At 37.4% G+C, this 21,374-nt stretch overlaps 1 long non-coding RNA gene across 2 annotated transcripts in view; it reads right to left on the reverse strand.

Moving 5' to 3' along the window:
- Positions 1 to 21,374, reverse strand: part of LOC130143954 (uncharacterized) — a 631,756-nt gene that overhangs the window by 567,330 nt on the left and 43,052 nt on the right. For both annotated transcript variants that reach the window (XR_008819941.1, XR_008819942.1), the window contains exon 2: positions 4,127 to 4,243. This is a non-coding gene — a long non-coding RNA (uncharacterized LOC130143954). The remainder of the gene's footprint in view (positions 1 to 4,126; positions 4,244 to 21,374) is intronic.

Raw genomic sequence — 21,374 nt, forward strand, 5'->3', positions numbered from 1 at the left:
AGGCTAGGTTAATAGGATCAAAATACATTTCCTGGACTTATGAACTTCTCTTTACTTCCAAAAAAAGTCCTTCTATGTGTGAAATATGTTACAATCACAGATTATGGCTTATATCATCTCATAAAATCTGTCTTTACTCTCCCCATTGAGATGATACTCACATTCTACATTACTGAACCTCAGCTGTTCTACATGAACATAGATCAAGAGCTACATGAGGAAAATCACCTGGATTTGAATTGCAACAGTGAGAACTAATAGCAAAAAATACATAGGAATGAACTTTAGCTATTCTTTTTAAGAATTCACAGGACAGAGGGTGAGTATTCCCTAACTCAAGGCAAAGCAATAAAGAAACAAATTAGCAAGCACAGTAGCCAGGGGAACAATAAACATGTCCAGTAAGTCAGACACAATGCATATGTGACTGATAATTTAACACCATGAAAGGGGATTACAAATCTGCAGTGGTGCAATGAAACACCAAGTTCCCAAGAGATTTAGTGCAAGCAACACAAGGTAGCTTTAACAGTTGACAAGAGATAACAAAGAAAAAGCACAAATAGTGTCACAGATTTCATCATACTAGAAGACATAAGGCCATATGAAATCTAAACATGTAGATACTGCATCACTCAGCATTGGTGCGATCTCTACCCTTTCAAGCAGTAGTTTGGCTGGCAGATTGAAAATAAAATATTAAGGATAGGCTATCTCAAAAAAAGAAAAAGCTTTAAAGTAAGCTTTGACAATTTGAAAAATCAATCCATGTGTCTAGATTCATACTTTAAAGAAATATAAATCCCTAACCTAATCTATTACAAAGTAGGATAAGAAATAAATCAAGTGGGTTTTTTTATAGTCTTCTAAACTACTTTAATGCTGATCTCAGTTGAAGAGTTGGATTATTACCAATTGTGAATTTCACATATTTTATACTTCTAGGAGTAGCATCTCGGGCTAGGACTGTGACAAACGGCCTAGAAATAAAACCATAAGATATCCTAAAAAGTATTTGCTATTGTTAACCTTGTTTCATTAATTACTTCTGCCCTTTATCCATTAAAGTTACAAATCTGAGAGACAAACAGTTTTCCATTCTGTCATGGGAAAAGAGAGGGGGGGGGAAAAAAAGGAAACAGTTAAAAGTAATTTAGTAAATCGAGTAATGGCAGCACACACACAGTACTGACATTTATCACAGATAATAATGATTTGATAAATATTTACCAAATAACTTTTCATTAAAAAGTTTGGTGATGAAAGGGCACATACATATATTTTCCATCAAGAGTTCCCATAATATTGAGTTAATTTTCTTAAATGTTTCAAATTACAAATTTCTAAATTCCAAAATGTTCTCTTACCTACCTAATCTCAGTCAATGAAAAACAAACAACAAAACCGACCTCCCAGATTTTAATGCATTGGCAATAAAGCTTTGTAAGAACAAAGTTATTTAAATGGCATTATCTGCTATTTGTCTTATTCTATATTGCCATTTTTTCCCCACTGAGTGCTAATAAGTGCTTGCTGTTGAAGAGGTTTACATTCAACATCTGTCACTTGTATCCAGAAGTAGCACCTACAGGGAACTGTCAAATAGATTGTTATTCTCCTCTGTAGCACCAGCAAATCTGTCTCACATCATTTACATACAGATAGTTATAGGCATTCATCATTTCATTATGCTGACTGCTTCACTATTCTAATGTATAATGTCTCTTTAATGAGCCTCAAAAAATACAATATTCCTTGATTTATGACTGCTTAACTGAAAAATTATACAGATTGACAAAAACTCATCGTAAAGCATTTTTGTGTTCCCACTACCTTGCACTTTAAATTTAACAACTTCTGAGTTAATCTCATGATTTGTTTCTTTGACAAAAGAAATTATCAAATTTTAACACACCAGACTTCACAGTCACTGCTGTTTTAATAAATATACTTTCACTTCAATGAGAGCGCAGTACAGAATTTGACAAATTAAAATCGATCCAGTTTTGTCCAAGAAATTAATGTATTAGACAATTTGTTTCAATATTATTATGGGTCAATTACTGTACACTTCCTAACTTATCATGTTGAATACTGCTGTACCAGTCACACACAAGCAACTAATACGAGCCAATTTACATGTTCAGGTAAATTGAACTATGCTTTTTTGTATGAACTTCAATTATTGCATACATAAATGGTTACCACCGGAAAACAGCTCTGCCATTAAAAGCATGCTGAAGTATTACAAACATACCTAAAACACCAAACAGAAAGCTGAGAACAAGAGGTAACCATTTAATTCACTTGACTGTACTCTGGCATTATATGGAGCTCAGTTCCTTCAGCTACATCTCCATGTGTTTATAAATAATGTCAGCCTTCTGCAGGGGGCATCAGGTTTTGAGTACCCAAGCTGAAAGTTCTGTAAACACTGCTTATCATAGCTGTTGGAAGCAAGGAATTTCACTAAGAAAACATGCGATACTTTGTTTCTGACAAATTTTCAACCTGTATTTGAATGCTTTTAGTCTGTAAGCGTTAAGCTCTGTCTGAAGTTTCACCCACAACAAAGGTAATGTTTGAACTCACAGTATAGACAGTCAGGACATGACTCCCTCTCCTCTGCTCAGCCATGCATTTCCATGTAAGTTTTAGAAAACATAGTATCGAGACCTTTCCATCTTTTAAAATGCCACACACAGAAGGTTCAAACGTAATGAGTGCAGTTACAAACAAATGAGCGCTAATATAGCCTTACACTGCCTGATATCATAAGCATCACTTCCTATCGCTAAATCATGAAGCCAGGCTAAAAAGACTATCCATTCAGTGCAATGGAAATGTAGAGATTTAAGCAACAGATGGCAAGCTACAATCCCTAGATCCCTGCAAAAAGTCAACTTCAAGCAAAAAAATCATACAAAACAACTTACAATACTACTGCATATTTAATAGCCTTTCAGTAGATGCAGATATCATTATACGACAGAAAATAAACTGCAGGAATTATGCTGTTTGATCCTGACAGTGTTACATGCTCAATACAATAAAAATTCTCGTTTCATAACTTTGGACCCATATTTTAGTTCCTTTGCACTGAATATTCCAGTTAGCATCAATGTCTGCATTGCAATTATTTCAAGGAGTCAAATTTACAAAGATTATATGTATATTATCCCCTAATCAATACAGTATGTTTTTGTCATCTAGAAGAATTTGCAAGTCTATGCATCTCAGCCATAGAAAATGACAACCTATCAAATAAGCCATTACAACAGTCTCTCTCTTCCCCCACCCCCCAGTTAATCACAAAACCTTCATGGTGTTATTTTGTATGTAAAATCTAATAACTCTGAATCCAGAAAACTAGTATGCCAACTCAAATACTTGCTACAAATAACTGAAGACCTAAATTTATACACCTGGATGCTTTGTGAATTCAAAATAGCCATTAACTCCCATAACAATAAGGAGGTTTATATCTCAGGTTGTAGCAGTGTGATAAAATGCAATTGAACAAATATGCAATATGTACTAATCATAACAAACTCATTGACTGTCATTCTGACTATCTCAGAATTATCTTTCTGTGTCCCTCAATATTAACTGTGAGGCACATAACCAGGAGTAACCATGGGCAATAAGTGTATGCTATGTCTGTTAGTGCTGAGGTTGTAAAGCTGTGCTACCAAATAATACTAATCTAAAAGCTTGAAGATATTATGATTGGTTGTTAGTAACATAGAGAGGTGGTGATAAGAACAAAGCAAATACAGCTACACTTATAGCCCCTTCATATTGCAACTCTATTTCTTGCATTTCCTGCCTTATAAATTCATTGCTACATTTCCCATAGGGTACAGAGTTATCATCTCTGAAAACTGGATAATAGTGTCTGTGACTCTTGACTTTCCTTTTTCAACCTGAATTTCAGAAAAGACAATGTGATGGCATCCTCTGACAGATATGCCTCCACTGTTCTTTCTTATGTGTGGACATAAATATATGGCAGTGATTCTCTGACAGAATACTAAATTAGCAAATTTCCTTGTAGAGTACTGAATCACCCTGGAACCCAACAAAATTTTATACCATGTGTTTCACACTGATTGAGCCTACTTACAGGAAGGCGGTGCTGGAAATGGATTCAATACTTCAATCAGTGTAGTCTGCACATCGGAAGAAAATCCAGAGAGTGTTCTGTTCCTCTGATTAATTTTCTGTCTTTCTGTAGATACACCTAGGAAATGACCAGTACAGAGTAAGTACAAATACCTATAGAAAATAAACCAAATTATTAGAAATAAGTAGTAAGAATATGTTGAGAGATAATTTACTGCAAAATCTGTACCATTAGTCATCATCATGCAATTACCACATTATAGAAGACAAACACTTAAATTTTGTCTTTGTTTAATCCTGTAGTACCCAAGTGATTCCAGAGTTCTTCAGTTTCAAGGCTGGCAAGTAGAATCAAACAGCTGTTACCATTACACCTAAACAGCCATCTGGTGGCCTGAGAGAAGAAACATAACAACCACTGAGGGAACCAGTCCAGCCTTCCAAAACAGCACAACCAGGTTTCCATTCAGCATGCAGAACAACTGTACCATACAGAATACATGAAATAAAGAGATATGTTTACTTTAACAGTATAATTAATTAATAATCTTTATTTGTTCTTTCAGTAGAAATAGAAGCTGCCACTTCTATTTCTTCTCCTGGTTCCTATTTTGCATACTCTGCAGAAAGTGACTTTTGAAGTGATAGGAATAAGGCATAAAGAGGATCTTTATAAGGTTACTTATAGGAAGAAGGGTTCAACTGTATCTTGCTTCACAGTTAAAACAGTACTGACAAGTGCCAGTTTAATTTCTCTTAAGTCAAAGCTGGACTATTCTCCAGATAAAAAAAATCTACCCCAGGAGTTAACCATTTTCACTTTTCTAATACCTTTTTTCTTAACTTTTGCATCTAGGCTTTGCTGCAAATTAAACCCTGCTACTTCTTGTCATATCTAAACCAGAGACAGCAGTTTATGCTGATGTCCTTTTTCAGTTTTATATATACATATCTGTCACAGCACTCTCCAAACTATCAAGCTGCAACAAGGTCTTTTACCATCACATACCAGCATACCCTTCATGCCAGTCCCTCTGCTGCCTTCTCCTAGTCTCTCCTCATCCAGGGTTCACTCTTTCTCTTCTCTCTGCTTCTTCCTCCCCTCTCTTCCTCCGCTGCTGTCTTTTCATTGGCTGCCCAACATCTTAACAGAACCAGCCACACCTGCACCTTATCTATATCGGCCAACCCGCTGCCTCTGAAGCCAGCCCACAGTTGTATATTATCAATGGTAATTCACCCAGCTTCATTCCACTACACCTATCCTCATTCTTCTCATTTCCTAGGTTAATTAAACCCAATTCTAAGTCTTCTTTAATCATTTCATGAACTATCAATAATTAGATACATTGTATTGTTTGTCCTTTTTGAAAATTTAAGATAACTTGATCCTACAAGTTTGGGGTTTTTTACTGGATGCTTACACATTACACTCCGAAAGATCTGTGGAGAAAGAGCTCTACTTGATCGTGGTTTAGAAGTTTCAGATATTCTACCCTTTGTTACTTTGCCACGGACTATCAACCCTGTAAACGGGTAGGTAGAAAGTAGTATGCCATGCCTCAAATTCATAAAGGGTGATAGAGGCATTACATGTCTTCAGATCTGCCAAAGGACACCTACCAGGCATTTCAACATTCCTTGAGCTCTGCTATCACCAATACGAAGAGAGGGCAAACACTTCAGTAAGAAAGCAAAAAATCCGGAACCAACTACGCATATAACAGTATGGCACGGTGAATATACTGTCCCTATATTATTTCCTGAAGCATTAGAGGGGATTCCTCATCTTGTATTTGTACAGTTAATTACTCCTGCTTAGTGTCTGTACTTGTTCTTACCAAACTGTATGTCTATTATTTTCTATTGTTTCTGGAATTTATTGTGATTATTTTGAACTTGAGTTCTGCCTTCTAATATGACTGCAGCAAGAGTGCCATCTAACCTAAGACTGAAACTACCAACAAAGTTATGGAATAACCTTAGACCCAGTACAGACTCTTATGGTATTACAGTCCTCCTGCACCCCTAGTTACTAAGGAAAAGAAGGACTGTGAATAAATAAAAAACTTTTTTTCTTCCCCAAAAATGTTGTATGCTAACTTTAGACCAGTCTTATCTACACCACAGTTCCCTAGCTTGCTTAAGAGAATGCTATGTGAGATACCAAAACTGCAGTTTAGTAAATTCAAGTTATATTGTAACTCTTCTTCCCCTTAAGGCCTGCTGCAGTATTTTTTCAAGAGATAGGGTAGGTCTGAATTGTTCTTTATGAATCTATGCTAGCTGTTCATTCTAACCATCTCTTACAGATGCTTAGAAAGGACTGTTTGATAATTTAAGACCCCTCACGGAAATTCAGTCAGGAGAACTATCTACAATTCTTTGGATATTTCTTCAGGTCTTACTGTCAGTCACTTTCTAAGCTTTTGAAATTTCATCGTTCCTAAGTTCTGAAATATATTGCTACTATGCATCACATAAATATTTGGGTTTATCTATGCATGCATATCTTCCAGTTTTACAAATCACACTGTAGTGGGTTTCTATATGGTTTTGTAGTGGGTTTCGGTAGCCGGGGGGACTCTGCAGACACCAACGTCAGTGAAGAAGGAGGGAGAGGAGGTTTCCCTGCAGATTCCCCTGCAGCCTGTGAAGACCTTTGTAAGGCAGGCTGTGCCCCTGCAGCCCAGGGAGATGTAACACTGGAGCAGATATCCACCTGCAGCCTGGAGAGGACCCCATGCCAGAGCACGTGGATGCACCTGAAGGAGGCTGTGACCCTGTGGGAAGCCTGTGCTGGAGCAGGTTTGCTGGCAGGGCTTGTGACCCCGTGGGGGACCCAGGCTGGAGCAGCCTGTGCCTGAAGGATTGCACCCTGTGGAAGGGACACAAGCTGGAGCAGTTTGTGAGGAACTGCAGCCCATGGGAGGGACTCACATTTGAGAAGTTCACAGAGAACTGTTTCCTGTGGGAGGGACCCCACGCTGGAGCAGGGTAAGAGGGGGAGGAGGAAGGAGCACCAGAAATTACATGTGGTCAACTGAGCATAATGCTCATTTCCCATTCCCCTGGGCTGCTCAGGGGGAGGACATAGAGAAAGCGGGAATTAAGCGAAACCCAGTAATAAGACAGGGGAGAGGAGGGGGAAAGTTGTTTTTCTGATTTGAATACTAATAAATTAAACTAATTTTTCCAAAGTCAAGTCTGTTTTGCCCATGACAGTAATTGCTGAGTGATCTCCCTGTCCTTATCTTGAACCATGAGCCTTTTGTTATATTTTCTCTCCCCTGTTCAGTTGAGGATGGGGTGATAGAGCGGTTTTGGTGGGCACCTGGCATTCAGCCAGGGTCAAACCACCAGACATATAGGCAGTGGTCTCTGCACAAAATCAAGACCTCAGCGAAGACAGTTCTTTGCTTCTAGTTGAGATAGATAGCCTTGCAGTTAGATAATCTGTACTGATTTTTTTTTTCTATGAGAAGGCATAACTTTCTGTGTAATTAATTTGTTTTTAGTAGCTAAATCATTGCATTCTAAGGTGTTGCTCGTCCTAGATTCCAATACTGCCCCCTGAATTTTTTACTGTTTCCTGTACACTACTTACCTCGCACAAAGACAAAACCAGGTGAAACCAAGACCACTCACAGCAAGTGTCTCATTTCCCCAGGTTCACCTGTGCCAGCTCCCAGGGGAGCTAACAGAAGCAGGTCTCAGTTAACCACATTTGTACATGTGTGCACAAAAATCTCCCTGACAGCCTATCCCTCACTTGATCTTCTTAACAAATTGAGCTTAATAGTGAGTGTCACATTGTTTAGTGTTCATTTATGCTGTCACAGAAACTGGTGAAGGATGTGGACATTGATCTGGCTACCTCTCAGTAAATTATTGAACTGCATGTTCATAGAAATGAATGATTTTATATGCCTTTCTCACCTGTATTTTTTCAGCTTCTCTGGTACTCTGGCTCAGTTTCACCCTTCTTTTTCCTTCTCAACACTTGGTCCTCTCTGGTCTATCAGCTTAATTTGCTTTCTTTAATATCAGGATGGAAATTAGGGACTACAACTTTCCACAAAGCTTAATATGTGCCATATAAACCTAGTGCAGGATTATGAGCAAAAGTGTAGCACGTTGCATAAGGCAAGTTTCACACAAGAAGGTAAGCCTAACACTAATGCACCGAAGTCCATCTCCCCAACCCACACACAGCACCCTGCTTAAACAAGGCTTTGGAATAGTCATCTCTTTGGCATATAAAAACAATGACAAATATCAGCTATCCCTGGCAAGAAGACTATGTTAACATCTGCACCTCATTTTAAGTACTAGACTAAATTTTTTCATAAGATTTTCTTTGGCCTATCCATTCTTCAATATCCCACCCTTAACATATAAAATGACTCAAAGAAAAAACATTCAGCCCCGTAATTCTACTGCTTCTGTAATAATAGCATCCCAGATGAGGAATACCAATCAAAACAGTGCCAGAAATTCATCTGTTCATTCTGGTCTCCTTTTTCACTTATTTTTCTTATCTTCAAGCAGCATGTGCCTGGGCTTCTACCCTACATTCTTCACAAAGATTATAGATAAATAAAATAAATAAATAAAATTATATATAAAAAAATCTTAACGCAAAAAACAACAAACAAACAAGCTGAAAACAAAATAAAGCCCCACCCTTTTCCCTTTCCAAAGCTGGGCTTTTTAAACTCTGTTATTTCTCTTCCCACGACAAAATGGTAACCTGCCTAGACACATTTCCTAAAACCCTTTCAGCGAGAAAGCTGAAGGCTCGCCTCTCACATCAGCTTAATCTTGCTCTGCAGCCTCCCTCGGCCTGGTTCCTCTTCCTCCCGACGGTGGCAGCTGCCTCCGCATGCGCCCTCATGAACTTCTCATTCCTTATGCACAATTTATGCCTAACCACCGGCTGCCTCTCTTACAACTATGCAGCTTAAGGCTGAAAAGAAAAAGCCTTTAAAGGGCAAAAAGAACAGCTCCAGGGCCTATAAAATGCTTCTGAAAACATCCCTACTTCTTCAGAGCACTCTACACCTCAGCAAGAAAATAAAATGAAGCGCACTAACAGCAGTCGATGCTCCGGGTCTCAGCGGCACCCAGTGTGCGACACCAACCTCTGCTTGGAGGGGAACCAGGGCAAGACTTTTCACAGGACTTATAGGGCCACTGCGTCCTCAGCGCTCTGCCAGCAGGCAGGTGCTGGGAGGCCGCGCTGCCCGCCTGCGGCTGCCCGCCACCCCCGCTGTTTTGGCGGGCCCCTGGCCCCACGAGAAGCGGCGGGGCTGCGGTCCTCGCTGGGGAGGCTACTGAGGGGAGGCTGCCAGTGCTGCTGCCAGACAAGGGAGGTGGCTCTGGGGAGGCTGTCACCGCTGCTCTGTGGGGCAGGCAGCCCAGCGACAAGCAACTGGCAAAAAGCTGAGGTACTCCATGCATTTCTTCCCTTTGGTTTTCACTGTAAAGGCTTCTCCTCAAGCCTCCTAGGCCCCCGAGCCTCCTAAGAGAGTCTGCGGGCATGAAGGAGAGGAAGGGGGAGTGGATCACTTAATCCACTTGCACATATCCAAGTCCATGGGCCCAGGTGGGAGACATCCCCAGAGGTGTTCATGAGGCGGGCAGAGGTACCTGAGAGGCTGCTGCCTGTCCTTTTTGAAACGTTTGTGATGACTTGGAAGGGTGTTGCTGTCACACTCCTCTTCGATACAAGCAAGAAGCAGGATCCAGGGAACTACAGGCTGGTCAGCTTTAACCCTGTCCCTGGAAAAGTTGTGGACCAGATCTTAGAAGTGGTTTCTTGCCTGAGCAGATCAAGCTTGACCAACCTCATCGCTCTCTGTGGTGAGGTGACTGGCCGCTGTGGACACGGGGAAGGCAGTGGATATTGTGCATCTTCCTTGTAGCAAGGCCTCTGGCACAGTCTCCTTACCATGAAACTGGTGAGAAACAGGCTGGACAAGTGGATCAAAAGGTGGATGGAAAATTGGCTGGACCACCAAGGCTTAGAGGGCTGTGGTAAGTGCTGCAAAGTCCAGCTGGCAGCCAGTTGAGTTTAATGTCTTCATCAACAACCTGGATGACAGAGAGCGCTCTCAGCAAGCCTGCAGATGACATGAAATGAAGGAGGGAGTCAATATACTGGATGGCAGGGCTGCAGGTTAGAGGAACCTGAACAGGCCAGGTAAACGGGCTGACCAGAAGCAGCTCATGGAGTGCGACAAGAGCAAGAGCCAAGGCCTTGCATCTGGGATAGAAACACCCTATGCAGCAAGGGGCAGCAGGCTGGGGGCCACCTCTCTGGCAAGCAGCTCTGCAAAGAAGGCCCTAGGGGTGCTGGTGGACAAGTTTAACCTAAACCAGTGGTTGTGCCTGTGCAGTGCAGGCCAACTGCACCCTAGTACGTATGACAGAGTATAGGCAGCACGTCCAGAAAAGTGATCCTTCCCCTTTTATTGACACTTGTAACACCGCATCTGGAGTACTATGCCCAGGTTTGGGCTCCCAAGTACATGAAGGATATCAGCACACAGAGTGATTCCAGAAAAAGGCCAACAAGAAGATCAGAGTATTGGAAAGCATGGTACACAAGGAGATGCTGAGAGAACTGGGCTTGGGGAACAGAAAGCTAAGGGGAGACTCCATTGCTATGTACAGCTACTTCATCCGAAGAGACAGAGAAGATTATGCCAGACTCCCAGCAGCAGTGCACAGTGATAGGAAAAGAGGCAGCAGACGCAAATGGGAAGAGGAGAAATTTCAATTAGATACTCAGGGAGAAGGGGTGAGAACCATGATGATTTTTAAATAAGTCAACAGGCTGTCAAGAGAGGTGGTGGAACCCATTAAGGGGATGTTCAAGACTTGACAACCATCCTGATGTCATTATACCTGTTTTGAGCAGGATGTTGGACTAGATGGCCTCCAGATGTCCTTCCTGACACAAAAAATAATTCTTTGATGAAACCTAAAATTGCAGTGTGTTTACTGAGTTAGTTTTTGAAAACCTGATTTTTTTAAATAAATAAATGATATAACATGATTATTTACCATGTATTTAAAATATATGGAAAGTTAAATTCCTTTTCAAAAATAGGTATTGCTATTTGAAACAGACACATAGAGGGTATAGATGAATGGTGCAAAGTATAAGAAAATGTGTCATTTAAAGTTCGAGAATGGTTGCTAAATATTGTCTAGCACAATGCTAAAAAAAAATTTGCCTAGATTTCTTAGAAATATCTGCTTTGATGGTTTCTCACATTTTTTTCAGTTATCTTCCACGCAGATAATTACAGCAACCTTCAATGCATTCCCTTCGGTTATGGATTTATTATTTACAGTGTAAGTAACACATTTTCAAAATTTTATATAAATGAGATTGTCATATTTATTGTTGGCATAATTTTTTGCCTTTTAAAGTATGGAAGATATGATTTCAATTCCTATAAGTATAATTACAGATCTCTTGTAAAGTGTATGTTACAGAAAACACAGAGTTTGTAGAAAAATTATGTCCAACTACTATCTTAAAAATATGAAGCTTATTTCCAATAAGATCTTTGAGAAAATGACAGTGAAGAAGCATCAAATTGAAAAAAATAGTCAGCTTGAGATGAAGAGTAGTGTGTAAGCTTATTGTTTGAAAATATCAAACCACTTTATTTATGAAGAATTTAATCATAAGTTTTCACTGCTGCATAATTAGATGTCACGCTTCCTGAAAATGTGGATTTGATAGCAAGAAGTTTTAAAAACTTGACTTTGAAATTGCCAAAAGGAAGAAAGAAATTTCACCAGGTTTTATATTTATGTTATTAATAAGTTACATGTAATCTGTGAAAGCCTACACACCTCACACTTGGATACTATGAAAGTATTATATAGATAATTCTTTAAACAATAATTACGTTGTAAGCTGTCATGAAGCCATGAAGAGTTCACAATGCAATTCATGCTGTCTAGGAAGGGAATGAGTTAAAGCAATAGCAATTTAATCAGTATCTTATTATAAGCATGGTATCAGAAAAGAATGTGCAAAAAAGGCTTGCTACCCAACACTCCAAGAAGTTTGAACAATACTTACTTGTAAACACTTAAAGCTTACTACAACTAAAAATGTTATTCTAAATTATTTCTTCTTTTATGAAAAAAAGCTGGAAGGTTTCTAGTTATTTCATGCCCTTGTAAACTGTAGGGTTTTTAATAAAATCCAGATATATCTGCATGAACTCAGAATAGTTTATCTACTGTGAACAACATATTTCAAGTACAGTGCTCTTGGCTGGCTTTTAGCTACTGAACGTATAAGGTGTATTAAAATGAAATTAAATTTTATTTTTTAGAAGTGAAGCTCTCGATTATTGGAAGTAGCAAAGAACACAGAAAGCAGCAACTTAAAATACACTTGAATCTAATAGCACTTCAAATTCTGAAATCAGACTTTGCTTTAATCTAACTTTAAAATTTGGTCCAATTGTACCATATGTAGTCTTTCATATTCAAGAAATTCTAAGGACATCTGGCAGAGGGAAAAATATGCCTTAATATACAATAAAAAAGAATTACTGCAAATGTTCATACCAAAAGATTTGGTTTTTAGGTACAAATGTCTACATAAACTGGCTAAACATGTAGTTTTCACGTTTTAATGTTGATTATATTGTGTCAACTGAATGTTATTTACACTTTCAATATACTTATTATATCTGAACTGTGCAACAACTTTAATACAGTAATACTGTGTTTCATTAACTTTTTTTTTTTCCTCTAAAAATTTTTGGGTTAATAATTACAGCCAAGATACCAAACAGAAACATTTTGATCTCACTAGAGCTACAATTATTTTATCTTTATTACCCAAGTCCTTTACATACAAACAACAGCAATTGCGATTTAGTCCACGAAGCGACAGGCCACTATTTATAATTTGACAGGATGTCACTGTAGTAGATATGCTGACTATTTAATGTCTCTACAAGGTCTCTTATGGCCTTCACTAACTCATAAAATTAACTTTCATTGTCCTTTTGCATGAGTACTGATGACAAAATGTAATCCTATTACAAGAGAGAAAATGTCTAATGATAGTTTCTTTAGTAAAACATTTTTTCTTCAGTGATTTAATTTATAAAGTTTCATCTTGCATGAATTATATTCAGTGCTCCAAAGCACATAGTAACCTTTCAGTATTTCAATGGTCCTTTTTGGTGTACTGTACAAAGACTCAGAAGTGACACATCGTCAAACTGTCAAGAATCTACTCGATGCATGTCAAAGTCTTGCTATTCAGAACTAGTGAACCTAGACACCTGAGCAGTAAAAAAGCATAGTGATTTTTTTTTTTTTTTTCTCTGTATCTTCACTATAACGTATCCATGTATGACTACCTCAGCAAAGTAGTAATAGCTCTTGGCAAACAGCATTCATCTGGGCTGAAAAGCTGTCAGCAGCAATATGGTAGATGTCAATTAGAATAAAGTATGAGATGCAAACACATTTGCCAATTACATGCATTAGACCTCATAATGACTGATGTCACAAATGTAGTTTGGTGATAAATTATCTTAAGGACAGTAATTATATTTTCCCATCAGTTGAATGTACCCATTTTGAAGTTACAAAACGAGATGCACAGAAAAATTCTCCCTTTAGACAACTGGAAAAACAGGGGGCGGGATTGTTTGCTGTTTGTTTTTTCCACATAGATCCAGCTTTGACTTCTAAGAAAAATAAATATTATTCAATTTATTTTTTTATCATATACTATTTGCAAAGGGAAAAAAAATGTGTGTGTCATCTCCATAAAACAAGTACACCAACAATTTTAAAAGACTGTTTTCAAGTGTGTTGAAGAGATTATGGCAACTCAGACTGGACAATAAGTATTCTAGAATAGGGATTACCAAAAGAAGTACTTGGTTCCAAATAAGGAAAACAGGGACTGGACCGTTTAAGATGGGGAGGATGGCATCCAAGATAGTGTAAAAATAAATGAGAACAGTGATAGAGACAGTGACAGGTGCATACAAATCTACCTGGTAGCATATCCAGTATTGCCATTTTTTAGATCAAGATTTAGGTCAAGATGGGGAGTTGGACTCAATGATCCTTAGGGGTCCCTTCCAACTTGAGATACTCTGTGATTCTCTGATTTAAGATTTTCCCAAATGTTCATGTTCAAATGTTAATATCAAGAATTTAGTGCAAACAGAAAGATTCTATAGCTTGTGTTATCTAGATGATCAGAACTATAGTTTTTGGCCTACATGTGTATATATGTAAATTGAAAGTACCATGCAATTAAATTATAGAAGGCTGTGAAAGTCTTCTGTCATGAATATGGCATGAAGCGTGAAGTAAGGGCAAAACATATGATTCTTGCCCTTCAGACAACAGGACTGATATAGAGATATACTGGTCAAAGGGAAGCAAAACTGTAAGAGGTCAAAGGAACTAATTCCTCCCTTATCATACTTCTTATGAATAAACAGGGTAAGCAACCGATTTTCACACTTGGATCTTCTGCCCTTTCATTAATCTTAATACACCCCAAAATTTCAAAAATTACTGACTTCTATTGGCAGCAAAGGAAACTTGGAGGATGTGTGGAAACAGGCAGAGTAAAGCATAGAAAGCAAGTATGAAGGGTCATTTGGGTCACTGATCTTCACTGTTTTTTCTCCACAGATCCTTCACATTAATTTACTTTAGGGATGCCTGTGACAAGGCACTCCCTACTGTGCAGCTGCCACAAATTAGCCACATCCTCCTTGGACACACTTTTTGTATCTTGAAGATCTGCATTGCTAAGGCTGAATCAACAGTTGCTTTCCATAACCATCTTTCTTTCTCCCATGCACATATCCAGAAATGCATACACAGGATAGACAGGACAGCAGTGGAAATGTCTAGCAACCATACAAAGCAGCAGAGGCATCAAGTGGCAGCAGAGATTTCCACTGTTGGAAATACAGTGGGACAGTGCTTACAAAATTATAGGCACCATTGAGCGTAGAGATGGGTGTAAGGTGTAAGTGAATGGCAAGGTAGGAGCAGTTCACAGGTAGGCAAAGGTCATTTGAAGATATGGCAAGGATATTCTGTTAGAACATTGTTTAAAGAAGGCCTTTTCACTCCAGGCTAAACTGAGAATTAGTCAAGCAGTAAACTCACTGAGAGTATTCATCCTTCATGCTGTTCAGAAACAGGATCCCAGAACTGAGTGCAAACTGGGGGGCAGGTTCTTAGGTATCTAGATCAAGTGTTCTAAGACCACAGGAAGAAAGCAGAATTGTAATTTAAGTTCTACACCTGTTTGCTTTCAGTGGTCCATCAGGGAAGATATACAGCAGGATTTTCTCCTGGCCCTCTGAACTCACAGCTCAGCTATACTTCACAGACAGGTCATCCTGGTTGATTGCATATCCCCAGTTTATACATAATAATAAGATACAGACAGATGTTGGCTTTATAAAAGCACAACATAGATTTAATCATAATTGTTTATGAGAGGTCTGGTTAGCCACAATTCAAGCTATGTAAAAAAATACATTTTTTGTAAAAAGAGTTATTGTAGGCTATGCAAAGGTGCAGATATGTCACGCACATGCAGCTGGTAAATAGGGCTTTTTTAAGGATCATGTGCTAAGGTCATGTAGTTCTTTACGAACAATTTGTCAAATATGGCAGGAATGTGACCTTTGCAATGGGATACACACACACACACGTACATACGGCAAAAAATCCAAATGAAAGAGCAAAGATCACACAGCAGTTAGTGTACACACAGGAAAAAAGCCAATTTTGCAATACTGTAACGAAACAGTCTATCATAAATAACGTAAAGCTTCCACATAGTTTCTGTCCTTATTTATTCCCGTATTCTTAGATTATTTCACCAACACAAGAGTTGTCCACTTGCCTCCTCTATCCTTCAGCATCACCTTACTGATAGTTAATTTTTAGCTGATGTTCAAATATAAACCAAGCTTTTAGAAATGTAGAAAAGATATCCAGATAGTGCTGCATTTAGGTAAATAGAAATGTGTTATGTAGCTCTTTTGCTACTTCAGTCTTAATTAATTGAACAGTCTCTGCAGTTCCCTTCGTTCTTTTGTACTAAGGGAACTGCAGTTTGTACATTGGGTGACCAGGAATGCACATGCTATTCCATACTTGGCATATGTAGTTGATGATATTTTTCCATTTTTCCATGAGTCAGAACTTTTTATCTGCCTGGCTACAACTACCTTAAACATTCAATTACTATTGTCAGAAATCTATTCACAAAGACTATAAGATACCTTCCTAACAGTCAATACCTTTAAAGCCTCTTACTATGCATTTGAAATTATAGTTTGTTTCTCCCCAGTTCAATTATTGTCCTATATTTTTTTTTTTAATTTCAACTACCATTTTATCACACATTCACTTGGAATCACCTGATCCATTTTTCAGCTTTTCTATATTAACACAAGTTGATACCAAGTAAACAACCATTACTAAATTAATTTCTAATTCTAATAAATACAATGTGTAATAGAGGAATCATATGCTAATTCATAATATCAATATTTCCTAAATTTTCCTAAATGTTGATGTAATTTCATTTATACACTAATGTGAAAGTTGTGAATTAAGAAGAAAAATTGATTTCTATGAGGAAAGTAGTCTCACGAAGGCTGGCAAAATGCCTGTTCTTAACCTCTTTTTGGCAGCAATGGTTAGTTTCTGAATCCAGCTCATGAAGACCACTCTAATCTTTTGAACAAGGAGAACAGTAGAAAAGAATAACCTCCTCATATTGTGAAAAGAATGTAGAACTCTTAAACTATCCCTGTGCCCGTTATGGTGATCTCAGCCTGGGAAGAGAACAGGGATTTCCTGTTCAGTTTCCAGTTCCTACCAAGTTTATATTCATACATTTTTAAAAAGGGTAGGAGGATGTTTCTCTTCTCTCTTTTCCATCTTTGAGAGTAGCTGTAAGAAAGTGGATGGTGGCTATTCCCTTGATGGACAAAGAAGTCACACAACTAATGCAGATTTTCCTGAACATTGTTCAATTCAGAACATAATCAAGTCAAGCTTGCTCTCAATGCCAGCTGTTTCACAGAGCTTAATTCAAAAATGTGAGGTTTTATTGACCAGTACATTAAAACAGGGTAGAATGGTTCAATACTACTGCAGCTGTCCAAGAGCAACACCCAAGCTCATTTTCTTTTAGACTTAAAAGGTGTAGTAAGACTAGAGGGGAAGATAGGAAGTAATTTAGTTAGCAGCCTTGCACCATTTGAATAACATCAAAACAGGTGGATATAAAGCCACCTGAATATAAAATCCTTTGTCCCAACTCTATTTAAAATGCAAAATTGATTTATTCAATCACACTTTATCATTCACAACATGAACTTTCTGTGAATTGTTTCCCACTGATTTGTCTATTCTACTTCAAAGAATACATCAATAATAATATAACAGATTTTCTTCTAGTTATTATTATATTTCTCCATCAATATCACTTCTTTTAGTGGTGTATGAAAGAAAGGTTGTTTTCTTTTTTTATTAAAACATAACAGACAGTTTTGGCCAAGTACCAATAGAGATACACTGCTGTGTTTGTGTTGACATAAACTCTTTGAGCTCCCTTGCATAAACTGAATCTAGAAATTGAATCAGAGGCAGAATACAGATGTTATTCCCGAGTGATAAATAACATTACTTCAAATGCCCATACTACCAAGTTTTATCTATTTTAAAAATTACCAACACAGTTAATTTGGGGGAACCAGACCAGTGTTTTGGTAGTTTTTAGATGAGTGTTCATTCTAGATAGTTATCTTAATTTTAATAGCTCAGCATACACATATAAGGCTTTTTAAAACATGATTGAAATGCACCAAATTAAATTTTTTCATTGTGACAAATTAACACGTTAATACTCTATTATGAGAATGGGAAGGAGAGCTTATTATCTCTACCAAAATCTAAAATTCAATTGCTGTGGGGAAAAAACCAAGAAACAAACAAAAACCCTGAACAAGCAAACAAAAAAACCAACCCACAGACTCATTGTGCTCAGAGTTGAAACTGTGATGTGGTAAGAGGTAAAGATCAGATGATGAAAGTCTACAAGATTCTGATGAGGAGATATTACAGTGAGAAGAAGAAAGAAAGGCTAAAGGCTGGTCAATGGAACGTGGGTGTCACCTGCACATGCTTTGAACACCCATGCTAGTTCCACAACTGGAAGAAAAATACTCATGTTTATTCATATTTTACTAATCAAAATAATCTGTTACAGTTAATAAAACCTGTTGAGGCTAAATGGCATTATATAGCCAAACTCATGTATCTGTACAATTCCATCTTATTATGTGAGTTCTTGTATCACATAGGGCATTACTAACTCATGGATGTTTGACTTACCCTGGTTTGTGCTTTATACGTTCTTTAGATTTCCCAGTCACATATACCACAGTATGTGGATGAGGAAATCCATTTTAGCCACTCTTATAACTCCTTTATCATTCTTTTTCAAAATGCCATTAAGATATAGTCTGCTGATGGCTATAAAAATGAGAAATCTGAAAATGACTGTATGTGTTATGTCTTGAAGCTATACTAAAATTCATTAAAATTATCCAATAAAGTATGGAGTTAATCATTAGTTTCAAGTGTGATATATTAGTGCAAGAATTTTTGTTCTTTTTATAATCTATCCCTATGAAGTTTTTACATTAGCTGCAAAATTGGTTGTCTCAATGGTAGAGTCTTCTTTAAGGACAGGCCATTTTTGCCTTTAAAATATTAGTTGCCTAATCAGGATTCTGCAGGGAACATATGTACACTGGGCTATATATAGCCACAAGGGAAGTCTGAATATGCACAATCAATCTAAAATTAAAAATAAATATATTTTGGCAATTAGTGTTTAATACCATGACAAAATCCCTATCTTTACTCAAGGCATTGCCTTCTTGCCTAAAATATTATCATTTGTTGAGTCATAAGCTCACACTTTTTGTATTGGTATCTTCATATTAATCTGAGGAAAAATACAGGTACATAAACACTGGAAAGAAAACAGAAATCACAATAAAACTGAATTCATGTGCAAGTAACGCTGAAATAACTAAGAGTTCTATATGTACGTTTTTATTTTTATGTTTTCACTGTCTAAGAAGTAGATGTATCCAAGTTCATGCAGTTTCACATTAGGGAGTCAATTGGCTTGTATACAGGAACACTGCAAGAACACTGACTGTACAAATAGTTCAGCAGAAACTGTTTTCATAAGTATTCCCTTTTTGAAGACCAGCTAACTGAATACTTTGGGGCGGGGGGGGGGACGGGGACGGGACAGACATGGATGGGGGGACGGGGAACAAAAGAGAAAGACTTAGTACCAAAAAACTGAACCATTGTTGCTGAAGGAAAAATAAATAGTCTAATAGACCTAAATGTAAAAATCTTTACTTATTAACATGGATCCCAGGTGTCCTAGCATTAACATCTTAAAAACATGCCATATATTGGTCTACAAAAGCCAGATGGCTGTGATTACTTCCAAATGATGCAATAGCTATGTGTGTTTTAGATAGGTAATCCACATGAAAAGCAATAATGAACATTTAGCACCATATTATTTTACCAACAGTGATCTCAAGATGAGTTCATTATTCCAAGAAAGAATATCAATACTTCTTTTTTAATAGGGATGTTATTTATTTTAAAAGCTAAAAACCTAAATGGATTTTATCATACAATATGAAAGACAAACACGTGCTTGGCAGCATGCTGATTTTGGAATTTCCCCCCAATCTGATCATGCCAGTTCAAGAATATTTTGTGATAAAATCATAGACACTGAATCAAAGTCTATGGAAAATTAATGCAGGAAAAGTTTAGACTACTAACACACTTAAAAGGCATCTAAATTAACTGACAATAATATAAATTGTTCTGTTAATTCTCCTGTATTTGAATATGATTAAGAAAGCAATGAGCATATTAGAATGCATGAAGAATGACATTAAAAATTACACAGATAATGTCATAAGTGTCACACTTACGGATCATGGATACAACCCTCTCTGGAATCTGCTACACAGTATTTATTACCTCCACTAAAATACACCAGAGTTAGAAAAAGTACAGAAAGGAGAAATTACAAGTTTAATTATTTAATCTGTAGCACTTGCAGGTAGTTTAGAGGGGGAAAAAAACCCAAGAGAATTTAACATTAATGTCGATAATAAAAGCATCCAGTCTTAAAAGTTTAAAGGAGGCAACCATGAATTTATGATAACTGGATTCGGCATCAAAACTACATTTGAGGCAACCTTACATTTTCTAGTAAAGATACCCAGATGATAGCCAAATAATGCATACTTGGTGTAAATTTTGCTTAATATGAAACATAGCAGTCCACTCCAGTCAGGTTATTAAGCATCAAAACGAGAATCAGTTCTTCCTTGTCTTTTACTCTATGATAGTATAAAACAATTGATGGGAAAAAGCCATAAATTTATAAATTGAAGATTAAATAAATAATTTCCTTTTAAAAAATGTAATGTCTAATCCTATTAATCTGCATTACTAGAAAAGGTAGGCAGGGAAAAATCTATGTTTTGCCAGGACATATACACTGTCTACTAAAACGGATTCCTGTGCCTGTCGACCTGAAATAGCTTTGTCTCTACCCATGTGGTGACTTGAGTAAATATATTGGAGTGTCCTCTCACCACAACGGGTTTTCAAATGCAAGAAATAAAGTTGTTTTTCTCTCTGTCATTATTCAGCCATGTAAGAGTACTTAAGAACCTGGCACTTAATCACTTGGAACAGGAGTTGGGGAGAGAAGAGAATAGTATGGCATTACTGGCATTATCTGCTCTCTGCATTCATTCTCTCAAGCACCTCTGATATCTTTCCTGTGATTTGGGTACCAAAAGTACTCATTGCCAACATATATACACATTTTTTACACAGCAGTATACACACACATTACAAATTCTTATTTATACTTCAAAAAGATGAGCCATATATATATATATATATATATATGTCTTCCCTTAATAAACACTCATTTCCTATCTGTTAATACAGTCCTTAAAGGAATGCCCCAGGAAATGATGAGATTTCAGGTGGTTCAGAGTACTTTCTTAGTATGATACTTCTAATACTTCTCACAAAGTATTCAAGCTGATTGATACTTCATGCTGTCA

Source organism: Falco biarmicus, chromosome 1 (genome assembly GCF_023638135.1).
Source record: "Falco biarmicus isolate bFalBia1 chromosome 1, bFalBia1.pri, whole genome shotgun sequence".
Classification (NCBI taxonomy): Eukaryota; Metazoa; Chordata; class Aves; order Falconiformes; family Falconidae; genus Falco; species Falco biarmicus.